Here is a 22015-nt window from a genome sequence, read left to right on the forward strand (position 1 = left end):
TGTAGTCGAAGGTCGCTCCTGCTGCGAGCGTGCTCCGTAAGCTGGACAAGACCCGGACGGATGATCAAGCTTGCAAGGAGCGAGTGTGGGCAGCGCCGCAAGCTTGCCATTCCTTTTGGCAAGAACAAGACTATTCCGAGTGCAGGCCACTCAGGATGTAGTTGATGTAGCTCTTTATGCGAGCCTTTCCAACGTACTAGGTGTAAGCCAATCGAACGGATCGACTGTGTTGGAAAAAATGCGACTGCTGTCGCGTGCGACCATTGAAGGTCGCGGCGGAACTCGATATGCCGGGGAGCTAGCCGGTGCCGAGGGCTCCGTTAGAAATGGAAGTCGAAGGGAGATGACCGTGGCCGTAGCCCCCGCGTCAATGCGCGACAAGAAGTCGATTTATATATATATGTTTGCACGTGACACTGGCCATCGGGGAAGTAAGAAGGCATGTACAACCCGAGTCATGTGGCTCATGGCCTCCAAATTGATTCGGGGAAAGAAGATCTTCTGAGCCCTCGGGGAGTTAGCAATCACCGGGCCCCGTCTTAAGGGTAGAACTTGCGCAGGTTCTGAACATTCCAGGAGTTCGGGACATCCTAACCCTCAGGGTATTCTAGTCGGTAAGACCCTGGCCTTGTGACCTGCTTGACGACGAACGGGCCCTCCCACCTTGAATTGAGCTTGTGTAGGCCAGACTCGTCCTGAATATGACGTAAGACCAAATCACCGACGCTGAATGACCGCTCCCTGACGTTGCGATCATGGTATCGCCGGATCCCCTGCAGGTACTGGGCTGACTGAACAAGGGCGGTACAGCGAGCTTCTTCTGCAGAATCGAGCTCTAACTGCCGCGCCTCGTCCGCCTCGCCTTCATTGTACATTTCGACCCTTGGAGACTTCCACATGATATCGGCTGGTAGGATAGCTTCGGATCCATACACGAGGAAAAAAGGTGTTTGTCCTGTGGCTTTGGACGGCTGAGTCCGAAGCCCCCAGACGACATGTGGCAGCTCATGCACCCATTTGCCTCCCTTCTTGCTGTTTTCATCATAAAGTCTCTTCTTGAGGCCGTCAATGATCAAGCCGTTCGCCCTTTCGACTTGTCCGTTGGCCCTTGGGGTGTGCAACCGAGACATATTTGACTTCAATGCAAGCATTCTCGCAGAACTCCCAGAACTGGTTCGCCGTGAAGTTTGATCCCAGGTCTGTGATGATGGATTTGGGGAAGCCGAAACAATGCAGAATGTCTGAGATGAAGTCGATGACTCGATCTGGTGTGAGCTTGGCTATCGGCTTGTACTCGATCCACTTAGTAAACTTGTCGATAGCCACCAGAACATGGGTAAACCCGCCTGGTGCCGTCGTGAAGGGCCGATCATGTCAAGACTCCAACAGGCAAAAGGCCAGGATGGCGGTATGGTGATGAGGCTGTGAGCTGGAACATGCGTCTGTTTGCCGAAGAATTGACAATTTTGGCACCTGCACACGAGATCCTCCACGTCGGTCACTGCGGTGGGCCACCAGAAACCGGCTCTATAGGCTTTCCCCACCAGCGTTCTTGAAGCCGCATGGTTGCCACAGATGCCGTCGTGGATCTCCCGCAGTATGTCGTAACCATCTGCCTTTGTGACGCACTTCATGAGAACCCCTGACCGAGCGCATCGCCGATAGAGCGTGCCGTCGACCAGGACGAAACCCTTGCTTCTTCGCAAGATGCGAGCTGCTTCGGCGCTCCTGGCATCGATTCCTGCTGGTAATCGCTGATCTCGAATGAAGTCTATAAAAGCCCCTCGCCAGTCTTCCTCCAGCACCATAACCTCTCGATCGGGTTGTTGGGGACCCGCGTCGATGGCTACCTGTGGAGAAGACTTGATGGATGGCTGTTTGAGCTCCTGGACGAAGACTCCCGGCGGGACCTGGGCACGCATGGACCCCAATTTGGACAGGGTGTCCGCGCCAACGTTGTGCTCTCGCAATACATGATGAACCTCCAGGCCGGAGAACTTGCTTTCCAACTTGCGCACTTCCTGCACATAAGCATCCATTGTCTCCTTATTGCAGTCCCATTCCTTGTTGACCTGCTGAACAACAAGAAGAGAGTCGCCATATACAAGTAGTCGCTTGATCCCTAGTGACATCGCCAAACGAAGCCCGTGAAGCAAAGCTTCATACTCGGCTTCATTGTTGGATACCGCCCATAGGATCTGAAGGACATATTTCAACTGCTCACCTCGTGGGGAATAAGCAGAACCCCAGCACCGCCGCCGTCGAGCTTGAGGGACCCATCAAATTACATGGTCCAGTGCTCTGGCTTGTCCACTGGAGTTGGGACTTGATTCTCCCTCCATTCAGCCATGAAGTCGACTAGAGCCTGTGACTTGATTGCAGTGCGTGGCTTGAAGTCTATTGACAAAGCCCCCAGTTTCACTGCCCACTTGGATATGCACCCCGTGGCATCTTGATTATGAAGAATATCCGCCAGCGGGAAGTCTGTGATCACAGTGATCTTGTACTCGTCGAAGTAATGGCGTAGCTTTCTTGATGTGATTAAGATTGCATACAAAAGCTTTTGAACAGCAGGATACCGTACCTTGGATTCGGAGAGGACCTCGCTGACAAAGTAGACAGGCCTCTGCACTCCAAACGCATGGCCTTCTTCGCCTCGCTCGACTACAATAGCACTGCTGACGACATGAGTTGTTGCCGTGATGTAAAGTAGTAGATCCTCCCCTAGCAACGGTGCTGTGAGGATTGGAGGTGACTTCAGATGACGTTTCAGATCTTGCAAAGCCTGCTCGGCCTCCTCCGTCCATTGGAACTTATCCTGGCATTTCAGGAGCTTGAAGAAAGGTAGTCCTCTCTCCCCGAGCCGGGAGATGAACCTGTTCAGAGCCGCCATACAACCTGTTAACTTTTGCACGTCCTTGATTGTGGCCGGAGCCTCCATATCAGTGATGACCGTGATCTTCACAGGGTTGGCTTCAATGCCCCGGTTGCTGACGATGAACCCGAGCAATTTCCCTGAAGGTACTCCAAAGATGCACTTGGTGGGATTGAGTTTCCACTGAAATCTGCGCAGACTGCTGAATGTTTCCTCCAAATCCGCGATCAAGTTATCGGAATCCCTGGTCTTGATGACCACGTCATCCACATAGGCCTCAACATTCCGGTGCAGCTGATCCGCGAAACACATCTGGATCGCACGCTGGTATGTTGCTCCTGCATTCTTCAACCCGAAGGACATTGTTTTGTAGGCGTAAGTTCCGTACGGGGTGATGAATGCAGTCTTGATTTGGTCCTCCTCCTTGAGCGCAATCTGATGATATCCTGAGTAACAGTCAAGAAAACAAAGAAGGACGCAACCAGCCGTCGAATCGATGACTTGGTCAATGCGCGGCAGCCCAAAATGATCTTTTGGGCAATGCTTGTTGAGATCGGTGTAGTCGACACACATTCTCCATTCATTGTTCTTTTTCTTTACAAGGACGGGATTCGCTACCCACTCTGGATGGATTACTTCTTTAATGAATCCAGCCGTGAGAAGTTTAGCGATCTCCCGTTTAATGGCCTCACGCTTGTCGTGGGCGAACCTCCGCAGGCGTTGCTTCTTAGGCGTAGCCTTCGGGTGTACATTCAAAGCATGCTCGATCAACTCCCTAGGCACCCCTGGCATATCCACTGGTTTCCATGCGAATATGTCTCGGTTAGCCTGAAGAAAGCTGACGAGCGCGAGTTCCTATTTGTCACCCAAGCCCGCATCAATGACGGCGGTCTTGGATGAATCTCCCTCCTGGAGCTGGATCGTCTTGAGGGCCACATCATCAGTCGACTGGATGCTCGACTTGTTGGCCTTTTTGGAAGGAATCTCCAGCCTGGTCTGGGAGACCCGCTGCGCGGCCGCGAGTACTCCTCCCGAAGCATCTGGCACGCGAGTAGTCGAAGCGTACTGGATCGCCTCCTGATTGCAGTCGTACGACTTCTTCAAGTCGCCGCGGAGGGTGAGCACTCCACCGAGTCCTGGCATCTTAAGAAGCAGATAAACATAATACGGCACTGCCATGAACTTGGCAAGTGCCGGACGACCCAGTATTGCATGGTAAGAAGAATCAAAAGTAGCCACCTCGAACTTGATGAACTCAGTACGATAATTCTCCCGCGTGCCGAAGGTGACTGGGAGGACCACCGTACCAAGCGGGTGCGCCGCATTACCTGGGACGATGCCGTAGAAGGGGGACTTGCTGGGAACCAGCATGTCCTTGAAATCCAGGCCCATCTTCTTCAAAGTGCTGATGAAGATGAGATTGAGCCCGCTCCCGCCATCGATCAGGACCTTGGTAAGCTTGACCTCCGCCACCACAGGATCCAGGACCAAGGGGAACTTACCGGGCTCGGAAAAGCTCGTCCACTGGTCATCACGAGAGAACGAGATGGGGACCTCTGACCAACGAAGCGGTCGTGGTACCGCCGGCTCGATGGACAAGATCTCTCGGAGGAGCAGCTTCTGATCCTGCCTGGAACAGAAATCCTCGTCCCCCCCGAAGATGACATTGACCACCTTCGACGCATCCTAAAATTTTGGGTTGCGTCCGTGATCCTCCTGATCATCGTCCTCGGGTTCTTTGTCAGCAGGCTTCTTGTTCTTCTTGCCGCCACCAGAGTTGCTGAACGTCCTCCGAAGGTGGTAGCAGTCGATGGTGGCGTGGTTGGCGCCCAGGTGCCACGGGCACTTCTTCTACAGGAGCTTCTCAAACTCCTCCTGAGTCATCAACTTCTTGCCCCGCGAAGGACGATCGATAGCCGCGATGACATCATCTGGCTTTCGTTTCCGGGGTGGCCCCAAAAAGTCCTGCTGGCCTTTGTCGCTACGGTTGTCGTTTGGGCGCTGCAGATTGCTATCTTGACGCCGCGGGAACCGTTCCCACATTTTCTCCTCCTGCTCAGACCAATCGTGCATCATATCACGAAGGCCCGCGACAGTTTTCGGCCTGTTCCGCCGGAAGTCCCTGTAGATGCCCGGGTCGGTGATGCCATTGTAGAAGCAGTCGATGATGTCCTCCTCCGAGATGTTCGCGATCGTGGCGCGGACATCGAAGAAGCGACGCGTGTAGGACCGCAGAAGCTCATTACGTTCTTGCTTGCACTGGGCAAGATCGTGTCGAGTACCTGCACGGGTAATCGCTCCCTGGAAATTGTTGATGAAGACCTTCTTGAGTCGTTCCCAGGAGTCGATGGAGTTGCTGCCGAGGCTTTCCAGCCATGTGAGCGTTGCAGGATCCAAAGCCATCGGGAAGTAGACGACTTTGGTGATGTTCGAGCCCCCTGCGACCTCAATGGCCGTAGAGTAGCAGCGGAGCCACTGCTGGGGAGCCTGTTTGCCGTCGTACTTGGTGATGCCGATCGGCTTGAAACCCTCTGGGTACTTATAGCTGCTGAAACAAGCAGAGAAAGCAGGAAATCGATCGTTACAGTCAGTACCTTCAGCCTCGACTTCTTCGCGGGTCTTGCGCCTAGAGGAGATCACGGTGCGCGCATCGCAACCTTCATTGATGTGCTGGCGCAGGTCCTCTGGAGGAGGTCGTCGACTGGCCTATCGCAGATGACCCCCTTGCGGTGGCTATTGCCTCCCGCCAGGGGCCTGGCTCCGACGTGCGTTGTCATTGCTGATCTGGTGCTGAGGACGACCACCAGCCGTTCGACTGCGAGCCTGGCTTCGGCTCTCGTCCACGCGCTCTTCCCGGATGATGGACGCCGGATTATGTTGATCCAGCTAGATCCAAGCCCTCTGCGCATAGAGGAGTGCTTGACGTACCTCCGGGTCGTGGCTGCGCTCGAGGATGGCCGTGACCCTAGCGATGTTGGCCACCGGAGTCCTGAAGCCCCGCTCGCTTGCGGCGGCAAACTTAGGGTCGAGCTCGCGATGCATAGATCGCCTTCGCTCGTTAGCTCTCCTCCGCCGGATTGTGCGGGCCCTGTTCCTGGCCCTCCGTGCCTCACGATCAGCGTCGTTCTTGTTACCGGCGTTGGCCGTGATCTCATCTTCGGAGATCACGTCAAAGTTGTCGATGGGAAAATCCCCACCGTCCTCGCCTTCTTCGGCCATTAGCACCTGGCGGGAGGAAAGCTCATGAGAACTTTCGTCAACTAGCTCTGTCGACCCCTCCGCTGCGGTGGCTAATGGCCTGCCCTCTTGGAAAGGCAATGGCTCGAGGTGAGCCACAAGCCGGCTCTCTGCCTCGAGTAGATTGGAGAGCACCATGCCCCTCCAATGCACGATGTGTCCCTTCGGCGAGGAGGTGATCACCAAATCACCGGGACCAGAACAACCCGAAGCCTCCCGACACGCGGTGGCCTCAGGATTTCCGTCCCAGAGCAGCAGGTCCAGATCCTTCTCTAACATCGAGAGGGATCCAGATGCGTTGACCTCCTGAAGATCAGTGGCCGGTTCACACAAGCCGGGTTGAGTCCAACCATGCGAATCCCTAGATTGGAACAAGTCCAAACCAGGGGAAGTTGTCGCGACACCAGAAGAAGTCGAGCTTGGAACAGATTCCATCTCGATCTGTGCCGCGGAGGCATGGAGCGGCAAGTTGTCGAGCTCATCGATGAACTTGTCGAGGCCGCTGCGAGGATCCGCAGCGACGGTTTTTGGCGTCATGTCGACGAGGAATCGCCGAAAGTTGCCCGCACCATCTGCGATGCAAACCCACGAGCCAAAAACGAACGTCGTACCCTGAGAGGGAACTGACCTGATGAAATTGAAAGATACCATCAAGCTCGCCGGTGGATCTTCGACGCGTGCCCCTACCTGGCGCGCCAAATGTCGGTGTTTGACCGGCTGCCCACCGAGGGATATACCCAAGGTGGTAAGTTTTGGCTGAGAAGACGCCGAGATCAGGAACTCGAAGGTGCAAGGAACGCAAGACTTTAGACAGGTTCGGGCCGCGCGGAGCGTAACACCCTACGTCCTGTGTGGTGGTTTGTATTCCTTTGGTGTAGAATGACCTAGTGATCTTCTCTTTTGAGGGGGGTCCCTGACCTCCCTTATATATCCGAGAGGTCAGAGTTACAAAGATGCTAACCAACCCCCACCGAGGGATCACACCAAAACTGATCTCGAGTAGATCCTCTCCGTGTTGGTTAGCTCTATCTCCTATTTAAACGGGATAAACAAGAGATAAACAAAATGAATAAGAGATGAGACGGGCTTAATCTCTTAAACTACGTAACGTTCCCAGCCCGGTGGCCCTGGGTCTGACACTCATTGTGTTTGATTCCTCACCAAGGCTTTTATTGTGCCTTTCTTTCTCATCCTACTCGTAAAGGCTTGTTTTGGTGGAGCTGTAGGTATGGGGAACTTGAAGGCACACTTGTTTCTCATATTTTGCTATGTCAAAAACTGGATCCATAGGAGAAACAAGTCATAAACCTCGATCAAGATGTTCATGTGTGTGGATATTTCTTTTTCATGGACCATCTCTCTCCTTTTTTTTCTTGGACGTTCATGTGTCCAACTCTCCCCTTTTTTCTCATGCTTTATTGAGCATGTCTTTTATTTCTTTTTGCATAGCCCACATCCTTTTTCTCATGGTAACTTTAGAGAGAGAGAGAGTGGCCATGGAACAAGATGGAGTTTTATTTTGTGGATGGAGGATGTAGTGTTGCTATCTTCTAGTGTAGAATCTTAGCTTATGGTGGAGACGTGTATGTCATCTTGATCATGGGAGTATGAAATGCATCTCACAGAAGGTCACAACAATTTGATAAAGCTCAAGGAGACAACAAGTTGCATATGTGGAAGGTTTTCAATTTGGATCAACATATGGCTTTGTATATGAGTTTTCATATAATCGAGGAACTTTACTTGTTTTTGTATTTTCAAATATTAAATATTCCAGATATCAAGCTTCACTTAGGAGGAGAGCATAGCAGCTCTATTTCAACCATATCATAGCTCCCAACAACCTAGATTTGGATCATTCTTTTGCTACCCACAAGTCTAAAGCTTAAGGTTTGAACATTTAGCCAACAAACTCAAAACTAGATAGTGCACTAAGTTGTAACTCTCGTGGGGGTCCTCCCCCAAGCTAGCTTCAGGCTCACTGCTGCTGGTCAGGGTTGTACCCCCTCCAACAAAAGTAAGCCCTCCACTCCTCCTACTGCTGCAGCTGCCTTTGCTCCATAGCTTGGATTCTCTCACCGGTGTGTCGATGCCATGCTTTTCTGGTCTGGATGTGTTGGTTCAGTGACTCATCGATGTCATTGGCCTGGACCCTGAGCTCGCTTAGCTGCTGAGTGACGGAGCTGAATCCAACACTCGAGGCCGTGCGTCGTGCGAGGTGTGAGACCCGGCTAGAGCTAGAGCTGGTGGATCGGCGCCCTGGGGCTTGCCGTGCCCATTCATTGGCACTTGCGCTGTGCCACGACGACCCACCTGCCTCATGTGGTTATGATGGCTAGAGCTGGTGAAGTTGGTGCTGCTTCTCTTCTAGCCCTGCTCCGTGTCATCCTGCTAGGTAAACCAGAAACATTATGCCTGTAGGCCACCTCTTGTGGTACCCCGCGTTTGGTAACGGGATCTCATTTGCATAGCCTAGGGAGAAGAAAATCAGAGAGTCATTCGGGCCTTTCTTGAGTGTGTGACCATAAATCAAATAAGACTCATCCATAAGAACATGGGGTTCCTCAATGAACGGAATGACATTCCCGTCTAAGATCCCCATGCTCGAAGCGATGCGAGTAATCAAAGAAGTGCACTCAATAGGATCCGTGATCTTGAAATTCCTAAGAAATTATTTGATCATGGCCTTCACGGGGAGATTTTGATCTTGTTGACCATGGCGTATAGGATCATCAACTCATTGTTGCGCACGGGCCTAACATCATTTCTTCGAAATAGAGTGATGTCCAACCACTTGTGCATCAAACGTAGAGTCAGGTTTTGAATATCATTACACCGAGGTGCAAACTTGCCATGGACAACTCGACCCGAAATCAAACCCCAAAATTCATGGCGATTAAAATCGCGACAAGCTTGTTCAAGAGAAATCGGCAAGCATGTGCCAAAACCAAGGTGGTGACTCAAATTTTTCCAAGTAAGATAGAACTCATTTCCAAAGAGTCAAAAAGAAATTCCGTCATCCACCTCCCGAAGAGTGCAAAGAAACTGGATGGTTAGGAGACAAGAACCATTCTCCTTAACAGGCACAAAACCATCCCATTCAACCGTATGCCAAATGCGAGCAAAGTCTACGTCCATACCTATCTTCTGGAGGAGGTCTGGGTTGAAGGATTTGGTCTAACCAAAGTCCCAACTCTTTAGGATGGTGTAGGCTTGCCTCTCGTGGTTGTCTCGCAAGTTGAGGTAGGGTGCATCATCGTCATCTATCTCCATGTCCTCTGCTTATGGTTTGGCTTGCGCTTTGGCTTGTTCTTCTTGTTCTTATTCATAGTCCATCACGCTCGGGCTCGGCGTCAGTTCAGGGGTGTGGTGAGAGCTTGAGCTACCCTGAGAACGGGATGAGCTTGTGCCCATCATCTTCTTTAATGTACCAGAAATCTTCCGACCCATGACTTTCATGCTTGAAGAACAAGAACGAACAAGAACAACTCGAAACGAGTTATGTTAGGGAAACTGAATGGAAATGCTTACCCGAAAGGTGTTCCTCAAAATGTGTGAGTATTTTTGCAGCAAAGAAATAAGAGAGAGAGGTTTCTTGAATCCAAACTTGAACAAAAATCCAATGAAATCCTGAGAGCAAAGAGTGTGAGAGGGAGTGAGTGAGAGAGTTGAAGTGTGAGTGAAACACACCCCCCTCTCGGGCTCTATTTAAAGAGCATGGACATAAAACGGTCGGGAAAGGGAAGGGCACAACGGCTAGTGACTATTGGCCTAGGCTGGAGCCCAGACAACGTTCAAATGGGTTTGGCCGAACCTAGAGTTTGGGCGACCCCTGCTAGCCCCACCTGCTGACAGGTTTGGCCCACAGCCCCCCAACGGCTACCATGAGTCGTGCCTGGCGTGCTTTGGTCAAACTTGCTCCGAGAAGATGTTCAAATAAATTTTTCAAAGGATACTAATGCTTAGAAATATTTTTAGGATTTTTGTGAAAACAGAAAAAGGCTAGAGAAATTCTAGCATGCAAGAGAGGTTTTGGAAAATTCAAATATGTAGTGAAAAAATTCAAATGGAGTGAAAAAACAAATTTTGAAAATCAAATATGAGATAAATACCAATTTACCTTCGGCAAGGGCTCATCATTTTAAGTCTGACGGGCAGTCTTTTCTCCGGTGTGATTACCGGTTGGCGTCCCATCTTGGAGAAGTAGATGTAGACGCACTTTCCACCCTTCGCCACATCTTGTTTGTCTTCTTTCTCTTTGTTTGTGTGGTCAGTGGAATTTCGGGTTGGGGCTGTGGTTCTCCCCATATCCCGCTTCCATCATGATCTGGATGAATCATGAACCTTTGCTCCTTCCTGTATTGGAATTTAAAGAAAATATTATTCACCCTGATGCGAAAATGGATTTCTCCGGGTCCCGGCTGTCAGACCCGGGGCCACGGGGCTGTGTACATTAAGGAGTCCGTATTGGACTAGGGGATAGGACATGTCCTGTACCTCATTTATGTTGTATTCTACTCGCATGCGGAGTAGAACTAGTTGATACAGAAGGAAACTACTCGAGTTGTACTCGAGTACGATTCCTAAGCTAGTATCAGGCTAGGATTCATGTAACCCTGTCCCCCCGGATATATAAGGGCGGGCAGGGACCCCCCCTCAAAACATAAGATCACCAGATCAACATCAAGGCAATACAAACCATCATACAGGACGTAGGGCATTACGCATATTGCGGCCTGAACCTGTCTAAATCTTGTGTTGTCAGCACTTTCGAGTTCCTGATCTCGGCGCATCCCAACCCAAAACCTACCACCTTGGGGATACCCCTCGGTGGGCAGCTGGATAAAACCCGACAGCTGGCACGCCAGGTAGGGGTGCGCATCAGAGATCCGCTAGAGAACTCGATGGCAGTTTTCAAGTTCCCCAGTCCCGTGCTCCCTGAGGGCACAACCTTTGTTTTTGGCTCGTGGGTTTGCGTTGCTAACGGCGCAGGCGGTTTCCGTCGGCACACCGTCGATGACACCTTCAAGCTAAAAACACTTGCCGCAAGGCTCGACGACTTTGTCGATAATCTCGACGAGTTGCAGTTTTCTGACTCTGCCAGGGAAACCGAGGCAGCGTCTGTCTCTACTGTTCCTTTTTCCACGTTGGAAAAGGACTTGGACTCTTTGCTCCAGGCTGGAGGCTCCGAGGCCACCGCACGTCGGGAGGCTGAGGATCACCTGGCCGCTTGCGGGCTGATGATCACCACCACCTCCGAAGGACGAATTGTTCATTGGAGGGGGATGAACTTGTCCGACCCACTCGGACATGAAGACCGATTGGTAGCCCATCTGGAGCCTTTGCCTTTTCAGGAGGGCAGGGCGTTGGCTGCCATATCCGAGGGCTCGACTGAGCTAGTCGAAGCCCCTTCCGAAGAACTTGCAACTCGCCAAGTCCTGATGGCGGAAGAAGGGGACGACGACGCCCTCATCCCCATTGGCGCACTTGACGGCATATCGGAAGATGAAGACACCGCAGAAGCCGAGAACGAGAACGACGCCGAGCGCGACGTGCGACGTGCAAGGAACAGAGCTCGTGCGGTCCGCAGAAGGCGCGCCAACGAGCGCATACGTTCTGCACAGCGCGAACTCGACGCTGAATTTGCCGCGGCAGATGAACGTGGTTTCAGGACTTCTGTGGCCAACATTGCTCGGGTAACAGCACTACTCGAGCGAAGCAATGACCCCAACGTCCGACAAGCACTCATCTACGCCCAACAGGCGTGGGTCCAGTTGGACCAGCAGGCTCCGGCATCGCTCGTCAGGGACGAACACGTCGGAGACAGCCGAAGCCAGGCCCCAAGTCGAACAACAGGTCATCGCCCGCGACCCCAACGCAGCAACAACAATGATGGCGTGGGTGGAAGCCAGATCACCGGTGGGAGGCGACAGCCACCTCCGGCAAGCAACCCGAGGCAGCCCAATCCTCCACGTCACCAACCTGATCTTCGTCAGAAGATCAATGAGGGGCGCGATGCCCGGTCAGTCCTCGACTCGAGACGACGGGAGCGCGAGGTAGTCGAGCGAGACGATGCTGACTGCAGCGATCGTTTCCCCGCGTTCACTGCGAGATTCAACAACTACAAGTACCCGGAGGGTTTCAAGCCAATTGGCATTACCAAGTATGACGGCAAGCAGGCCCCCCAACAATGGCTCCGCTGTTACTCCACGGCTGTTGGGGTGGCCGGCGGCTCAAACACTACCAAAGTCGTCTACTTTCCGATGGCTTTGGAGCCAGCACCACTGACTTGGCTGGAAAGCCTCCCCAATGACTCCATCGACTCCTGGGAAGGGCTCAAGAAGGTTTTCATCGACAACTTCCAGGGGGCGATAACTCGAGCAGGAACACGTCATGACCTGGCTCAATGCAAGCAGGAGCGTAATGAACTTCTCCGATCCTACACCCGTCGTTTCTTTGATGTACGGGCAACCATCGCCAACATTTCGGAGGAGGACATCATCGACTGTTTCTACAACAGCCTCACAGACCCAGGTATATATCGTGATTTTGGGCGTAACAGGCCGAAAACAGTTGCAGGATTACGCGACATGATGCACGACTGGTCCGAACAAGAAGAAAAGATGCGCGAGAGGTTCCCAAGACGCACCGACCTCAACCAGAAGCGCAACAACGACAACCAGGCTGACAAAGGCCAGCAGGACTTTTCGGGTTCGTCCCGAAAACGCAAGCCAGACGACCTCGTCGCGGCTGTGGAACGTCCTTCGCATGGCAAGAAGTCGACCACGCAGGAGCAGTTTGAAAAGCTTCTGCAGAAGAAGTGCCCGTGGTGTGTCAACTCTAAACACGCAGCGATCGACTGCTTTCAGCTCAAGCGTACCTTCGGCTCTCCTGGAAACGGCAAGAAAAACAAGTCGATGGGCAAAGAGCCCGAAGACAAGGAACAGGAGGATAAATCAGAGACGCCCAAGTTCCAGGATGCCTCCAAAACCGTCAATGTCATCTTTGGCGGTGACGAAGATTTTTGCTCCAGGCGAGAACAAAAGTTGCTGCTACGAGAAATTCTATCAGTTGAACCGGCGGTACCACGACCGCTCCGATGGTCGGAGGTCCCCATATCATTTTCCCGTGATGACCAATGGACCAGCTTTTCCGAGCCTGGGAAGTTCCCACTGGTGCTGGATCCCGTGGTCGCAGAAGTCAAGCTTACTCGGGTTCTTATCGATGGTGGGAGTGGACTCAATCTTATCTTCGCCAGCACGTTGAAGAAGATGGGTCTGGACCTTACCAACAAGCTTACCCCGAGCAAAGCTCCTTTTTACGGTATTGTCCCTGGCAATGCCGCGCACCCGCTTGGGACAGTCGTTCTCCCAGTCACTTTTGGGACGAGGGAGAACTATCGTACCGAGTTCATCAAGTTTGAGGTGGCCAGCTTTGAATCTTCTTACCATGCTATACTGGGAAGGCCGGCGCTCGCCAAATTCATGGCGGTGCCACATTATGTCTACTTGCTTCTCAAGATGCCAGGACGCAGCGGCGTGCTCACGCTCCGGGGCGACTTGAAGAAGTCTTATGATTGCAACCAAGAAGCCATCCAGTTTGCATCAACTTCCCACGTGCCAGATGCTTCCGAAGAAGTACTCACGGCCGCACAGCAACTTTCTCAAGCCGAGCTGGAAATTCCGACAAAGAAGGCGAGTAAATCGGGCGTCAAGTCGACGGGCGAGGTGGCTCTCAAGACGATCCAGCTCCAAGAAGGCGATTCATCTAAGACAGCCATCATCGGCGCGGGCTTGGGTGACAAATAGGAACTCGCGCTCGTCAGTTTCCTGCGGGCTAACCGAGACATATTCGCATGGAAGCCATCGATATGCCAGGGGTGCCCAAGGAGCTGATCGAGCATAGTCTTAATGTGTACCCACAGGCTGTACCAAAGAAGCAACGACTTCGTCGTTTTGCCCCCGATAAACGGGAGGCTATCAAACGGGAAATAGCTAAACTCCTCGCGGCTGGATTCATTAAAGAAGTAATCCACCCAGAGTGGGTGGCTAACCCCGTCCTTGTATTAAAAAAGAACAAAGAATGGAGAATGTGTGTCGACTATACCGATCTCAACAAGCATTGCCCAAAGGATCACTTTGGGCTCCCTCGCATCGATCAGGTAGTCGACTCAACCGCAGGTTGCGTATTGTTATGTTTCCTTAATTGTTACTTAGGTTACCACCAGATCGCTCTCAAGGAAGAAGACCAGATCAAGACCGCGTTCATCACCCCGTTTGGGACTTATGCCTACAAGACGATGTCTTTCGGGTTGAAGAACGCTGGCGCCACCTATCAGTGGGCAATTCAGATGTGCTTTGCTGATCAGCTACACCGGAACGTGGAGGCCTACGTGGACGATGTGGTTGTGAAAACTCGAAGTCCCGAGGGCCTCATCGCGGATCTGGAGGAAACTTTCGCCAGCCTAAGGAAGTACCGATGGAAGCTTAATCCGACTAAGTGCGTTTTTGGTGTTCCGTCAGGAAAACTGCTCGGGTTCATAGTCAGTAACCGGGGCATTGAGGCCAACCCTGAAAAGATTACCGCCATCACTGATATGGAGGCACCTGCCACAATCAAAGATGTACAGAAACTTACAGGGTGCATGGCAGCTCTCAACAGATTCATCTCCCAGCTCGGGGAGAGAGGATTACCTTTTTTCAAACTCTTAAAGCGTCAGGATAAGTTTCACTGGACAAAGGAAGCCGAGCGGGCTCTGCAGGATCTCAAGCAACACCTACAGTCGCCCCCAATCCTCACAGCTCCATTACCGGGTGAGACCCTTTTACTTTACATTGCGGCAACTACCCACGTTATTAGCAGTGCTATTGTTGTCGAGCGCTCCGAGGAAGGCCATGCTTTCGGCGTGCAGCGGCCCGTATACTTTGTCAGTGAAGTACTCTCGGAGTCTAAGGTGCGCTACCCGGCGGTCCAAAAGCTTCTCTATGGCATATTGATTACTTCGAGGAAATTACGCCATTACTTTGAAGAGTACCAGATCGTCGTGATCACAGACTACCCGTTGGCGGATATCCTACACAACCAAGATGCCATGGGTCGTATTTCAAAATGGGCAGTGGAACTGGGGGCTTTGTTGATCGACTTCAAGCCACGCACTGCAATCAAGTCCCAAGCTCTAGTCGACTTCCTGGCAGAGTGGAGGGAGAATCAAGTTCCAAGTCCAGTTGACAAGCCAGAGCATTGGACCATGTATTTCGATGGTTCTCTCAAGCTCGATGGCGGCGGCACTGGAGTTTTATTCATCTCCCCACGGGGCGAACAACTCAAGTACGTCCTCCAAATTCTCTGGGAGGTATCCAACAATGAAGCCGAGTATGAAGCCTTGCTTCACGGGCTTCGTTTGGCGATATCACTAGGGATCAAGTGGCTACTTGTATATGGCGATTCACTTTTGGTCGTTCAGCAAGTCAACAAGGAGTGGGACTGCAACAAGGAGACCATGGAAGCCTATGTACAAGAGGTCCGCAAGCTAGAAAACAAATTTTCTGGTATCGAAGTTCATCATGTGCTGCGCGAGCACAATGTCGCTGCCGACGCCCTATCTAAACTGGGATCAACACGAGCTCAAGTCCCGGCAGGGGTATTCGTTCAGGAGCTGACGCACCCGTCCATCAGCCCTTCACCACCGGTTTCCACCGCCACTGGCTCCGTACAACCAGAACGGGAGGTACTGCTGGTCGGTGAGGACTAGAGAGGACCTTTCATCGACTTCATCCGAGATCTCGTCTTACCGACCGGGATGGACCCCAAAAGTGCTGCTGCCGCCCGCCTCATGCGACGAAGCAAGGGGTTTGTTCTAGTCGAAGACAAACTTTATCGACGCGGCGCACGATCTGGAGTACTCATGAAGTGCGTCACAACAGAAGAAGGCCTGGACATTTTGCGAGAGATACACGAGGGCGTGTGCGGTAATCATGCAGCATCACGCACACTAGTAGGCAAAGTGTTTCGGGCCGGCTTCTGGTGGCCCACCGCTGTGTCTGACGCCGAGGACCTGGTACGAAGATGTCAGAACTGTCAGTTCTTTGGCAAGCAAATTCATGTCCCGACCCACACTCTCATCACTATACCGCCTTCCTGGCCGTTCGCTTGCTGGAGCCTCGACATGATTGGGCCCTTCACAACGGCGCCAGGAGGTTTTACTCATGTTTTGGTGGCTGTCGACAAGTTCACCAAATGGATCGAGTTCAAACCAATCGCCAAGCTCACTCCTAACAGGGTGGTTGACTTCATCTCCGACATCTTGCATCGTTTCGGCTTCCCCAACACTATCATCACCGATTTGGGTTCAAATTTCACGGCCAACCAGTTCTGGGAATTCTGTGAAAACTCGTCCATCGAGGTCAAGTACGTTTCGGTGGCACACCCAAGGGCAAACGGGCAAGTCGAGCGGGCAAATGGCTTGATCATTGATGGCCTCAAGAAGAGACTCTACGATGCCAACAGCAAGAAGGTCGGGAAATGGATTCACGAGTTGCCACATGTCATCTGGGGGCTCAGGACTCAACCTTCAAAGGCCACAGGGCAGACCCCGTTCTTCCTTGTCTACGGCTCCGAGGCGATTCTTCCAGCAGATATCATGTGGAAATCCCCAAGGGTTGAGATGTATAAAGAAGGCGAGGCGGACGAAGCACGACAGCTGGAGTTGGACTCTGTTGAAGAGGCTCGCTGCTCTGCTCTCGTTCAGTCAGCCCGCTACCTACAGGGAATCCGGCGATATCATGATCGCAACATTAAGGAAAGGTCATTTAGCATTGGCGACCTTGTCCTTCGTTGCGTTCAGGATGAGTCGGGTTTGCACAAGCTTAACTCAAGATGGGAAGGACCGTTCATCGTCAAGAGGGTTACAAGACCGGGATCTTATCAACTTCGGCACCCCGATGGTCAGGATGTACCCAACTCGTGGAACATCCAGCACCTGCGACGGTTCTACCCCTAAGCAGACCCGTGTCCAATTTCTGTATGCGTCAATGGCAAGTTTTACTTTTCTGGGTCAATTTGGCGGCTTTGTGCCACACAACCCGAAATGTAAATTCTTGAATATAACGGTGGCGGCTGTTGGCCACGCTTCAATTTTATATAAAATCGACTACTTGCCAACGGCACATGGGTCGTCGCGATGCTAATCGTGTTTCTTTCAAACTGGTTAGGCCCGTCTGGCTCGGGTTCTATCTAACTCGTTTGGCTACTCCTGCGGTGGTTACACCTAAGGGTAGTTTTCGACTGTTTGCCATGAGCATCCTAGTCATCGCGCCACAGACTGCGCGTTCCGGGTCCGAGTGGATCCTTTTTAGCAGGATCTTATCTAGCTCACCCGATGAGCTCTCGCGAAGGGCTAAATCGACTACTCTCTGAGTCGCTGCACTCAGAGGTAGCACGCCTATGCTTCAAAGCAGATGGGGCTTTTAGTCTGCACATAAGGCTACAAAGGAACAAAGGTGGTTTCTTATATTACAAAAGTCTTAAGTACTAACGGTTCAATCCTGGACCATGTTTCCTACAATTTTTTCAGCTACAGGCCGGACCTCTAGCAAATACTCGCGGAAGCTTTCATCAGAACAATCTGCAGCTGCACCCTCCGCGAGTACTTCTAGCCGAGCCTTTGGCCAGAAGGACTTTACAAGGCCTAGGGCATGGCCCACGTAAGATGTGGCAGCCTCGGTGACGAAATTGAGGATCTTTTGTGGCGCCCCGCGAAGACGATCAAGTAGTGGTTGCCCATCTTCCGCACCGTCTTCCTCGGGATCCACCATCTCTACGAGTTCTTGAGCGCCACCTTCAAATCATCGAGTTCCTTCTGGCGCTGCTCTTTTTCCTCGCCCAAAGTCTTGATCTGCTGGAGGCAGTCGACTAGTTGCTTCTCTGTGTCGGCCATCACCTTCCGCAGACCCTCGACTTCATCTGCGCGGCGATATAGCATGTTCTTCAAATCAGTAAGCAATTCCTCCTTATAATTTAATAGCTGCTTAAGTTCTGTGATGATAAGCAGGTTTCAGATCATGAAGTTTTCGACTACGGGTATGACTCCGAGAATTGAGTTCAACATACCTTGATGGGTTTTCCGCTGTTCCTTGAGTCGGCCTTGGAGCTCGATGATATTCTGCTCGAAGCTGGCTCGCTCCTGCAGCAGCTCATCGATACGCTTGGTGGACTCTTCCAGCTTCGTTGAAGTTTTCTGGTTCATGTCCTACATGTTTTTGGGCGTCAGAGGAAATCGACTTCATCATACAGTTACCAGTGGTCTAGTCAAGACTCACCAGAGCAAATGAGTCGATCGCCTTGATCATTTGGCGCAGGCGGCTCAGATCATCCCCTGGGCGGTGCACCTCTTGGAGTATATTGGTGTTTTCCCCTACAGGGGTCGGCAACTCGGGTGCCTCGCAAGAAGCACCCGCACCCTCCAAAGTTGACGGCTGCGAGGTCCCTGCAAAGGACAAGTGTTAATATAGCACTGATTGTGGCACAAGGCAGTGGGATCATTTACCTGCACCATCGACGGGAGCGGCAGTGGTAGCCTCGACTTGCTCATTGCCGGGGGCTTCGGGTTCTGTGTGCTGGAGCTCGGGTATTGATGAATCAAGCATGATTACATCTGCCCTCCCTGCTGGCTCCTGCGCGTCGGGTTGCCCAGGCGACAGCTCGGGGGCTGGTGGCGCCAACTCGAGTTCTGGCGTCACCGCAGCTGTTGATCTGCTTACGACAAAAGCACAACATTTTTACTATGATCTTTACACATGGCTAAGGGCAAGATCCAAGGCATTACTTACATCTGGGATCGCGTCATTGTCGGCTTCCTCAACATCAGCTTCAAGGGTTTCTTCGCCATTGTGCTCGTGGCTGGAGGTGCAGGCGTGCCAATCGATGAGGCTGGCAGCGCCGGCGTGGCAACGGCTGTGGCCTCTACTGGTGGTGTCAGGGCCGCCTCAGTCGAGGGCACGAGTTCTCTTGAGGCAGGGCCCGACACGGCGATCGTTACCTCATCGGCATGAGACGGTGCCGGGATTATTCTATCGGCTTCTGTAGGTCTGGCATCCGGCGCCTCACTTCCGGTGGCGGGCGTTTCAGCTACCCTTTGACGCTGGGGGCTGGGCAATGAAGACGATGGACTGCAAAACAGAATTGTCATCAGTGTTCAGCAAAACAACTCGACAGTTTTTATAGTTCGACAAACACTTACCCGGCAAGGTCAGTGGCGCTGGCTTTGCGTTTCCTCATATCCCGACGTCGCCGGGGAACGAGAGGTGCGTCGTCCGACCAGTCCACGGATGATCCGGAGGAGTCGTCGGCTTGCACCCTCTCCCCAGCCGCCCGGCTGCCCGTGGCTGATTCGCTGCCAACAATTTGTTCTTTCAGCGCTTTTGCTGCAGCGCTGGGCAGCGTGTGGTAAGGCCGGGGCAGATCGGGTTGTGGCGGGTAACTCCGATACAATGCTGATGAATCCTGTATTAAGACAAATCGACAATCAGTTAGTATCAACTCTTCAGATCAAGGGAAGAAGTCGAGAAGTCGAACACTTACTGCTGGTGGTCGATTCTGGGCTGTAAATCCCGCTGGAACATACGGGACGGCATCCACATCCAGCAGAATTCGCTTAACACGAACAAGCGCAGCATCATCTCCAAGCTCTTCTGCGCACATACGGGATGGGTCTTCAGTACCCATGTACTCGAATCCTAAGGTATGGCGCTGTTGGATGGGTTGAATTCGACGTTTGAAGAATGATAACATCACAGACGCCCCGGTTACCCCCATCTCTTTGTGTGCGGCAATCAACTCGAGCAGCTCTTTTACTTGGTCCATCTCGGCTTCACTGGGCTCCAATGTCCACTCGCCGCGTTGAACAGGAGGCCTGCCGGACCGCACAGGGAGTTGGGGGGCATGGTTCGTAATGTAGAACCATTGGTGTTTCCACCCAGGGACATTGGAAGGAAATTTGTAAGAAATGTATTTGTCACTAGCGTGTTGCCTAAGCTGGATTCCAACACCCCCAATTGTAGAAGGATTTTTTGAGGTGGGTTGGGGCTTCATGCGGAAAAGATAGCGGAAAAGCGCCCAATGGGGCTCAATTCCGAGGAAGGCTTCACAGAAGTGAATGAAGATGGAGATATGGCAGATCGAGTTGGGGTTGAGGTGTTGCAGCTCGATCCCGTAGTAGTAGAGAAGACCGCGGAAGAATGAGCAAGTGGGGAGGGCGAATCCCCGTTCAGAAAAAGAGCAGAAAGAAACAATCTCATCGACGCTTTCCATGGGGAAGGGATCACGAAAAGGAAGGCGCCAATTAATGAGATCCCTCTCTTGAAGCAGACCTCCCAGCACTAAACTTGCAAGATTTTGGCGAGAGCACTTACTAATTGACCATTCGCTGGTCGCCGCCTGCGCTTCCTTCAAGTCTTTTTGGTTGATCTTCTTCGGCGCCATTTCCACCCCTTTTCCGCCACGAGTTGTTCGCACAACGCTCGGGGGCTACGGTGGTGGGCTCGAAGTTTTTCGACTGCGCAGGGCGGCGAGAGGGCGATGGTAGGACAAGCCCTAGTTGGGGTTTTGTTTTTTCTCTGGTGGCGGCGTTCGATTTGAAGGCACAGGAAAAACCCTAATTGACTGCGGGGTTAAAAAACCAGCGCTCAGGCAGTGGTTTACTGTGTGAAAGGTGAAGCGTCGCGCAATGGGATTAATTGGACACGGGTAGTTTTTTGGTGGATTTTTCGGCCGGTACTTGACTAACCATTTTTTCAGGGTTAATTGTCCCGAAAAAAGAGGTTTTTTGAGTTTCGAGTTCAATTTCTGCCGATTACATCCTCTTAGATTATATTTTACCAGAAGGGAACATTTTTGCCACGACCTTTGGGATCCTTTTTTCCAAAAGATTTGGATTCAAGGCTCGGGGGCTGTGGGACACGTGGCGTCAACTACTTATTTTTCGAAAGTACTCGAAGGATAAGAAGAAAAGAAGACTCAAGACTAATTTGACCCTCAGCCTGATTCTTTGATTCAACCTAAGGCTCGGGGGCTACTCCATATGGAGTGCGATTATTCATCGCACCCCATATAAAAGAAGGAATTCGGGGCATGAGCACCTCATAGCTTCGATGCAGCCAAAGGAGTACTCGAAGAAAGATTTCAACACAGAGTTGCGAAAGAAGTCGAAGACTACTTCAGAAGTACTCGAAGAGCCTGCAGTACTCAGCTACGAAGAGCTCGGGGGCTTGTCAGACCCGGGGCCACGGGGCTGTGTACATTAAGGAGTCCGTATTGGACTAGGGGATAGGACATGTCCTGTACCTCATTTATGTTGTATTCTACTCGCATGCGGAGTAGAACTAGTCGATACAGAAGGAAACTACTCGAGTTGTACTCGAGTACGATTCCTAAGCTAGTATCAGGCTAGGATTCATGTAACCCTGTCCCCCCGGATATATAAGGGCGGGCAGGGACCCCCCTCAAAACATAAGATCACCAGATCAACATCAAGGCAATACAAACCATCATACAGGACGTAGGGCATTACGCATATTGCAGCCTGAACCTGTCTAAATCTTGTGTTGTCAGCACCTTCGAGTTCCTGATCTCGGCGCATCCCAACCCAAAACCTACCACCTTGGGGATACCCCTCGGTGGGCAGCCGGATAAAACCCGACACCGGCATCTATCCTTGCCTTGATGTCCTTTAGGAAGGGTCGTCCAAGGCTAAGTTGTACGCCTAAATCACCCACTATGTCGAGGACCATGAAGTTACTGAGGACGAAGGAGTTCTTGACTCGCACTAGTAGCTTTTTGACTACCCCTTCGGGATATTGAATGGTCGAATTGGCGAGCTGCACGTACATTAGAGTCGGGGAGTGTTAG

The sequence above is a fragment of the Panicum hallii genome, chromosome 7 (assembly GCF_002211085.1).
Source record: "Panicum hallii strain FIL2 chromosome 7, PHallii_v3.1, whole genome shotgun sequence".
NCBI lineage: Eukaryota > Viridiplantae > Streptophyta > Magnoliopsida > Poales > Poaceae > Panicum > Panicum hallii.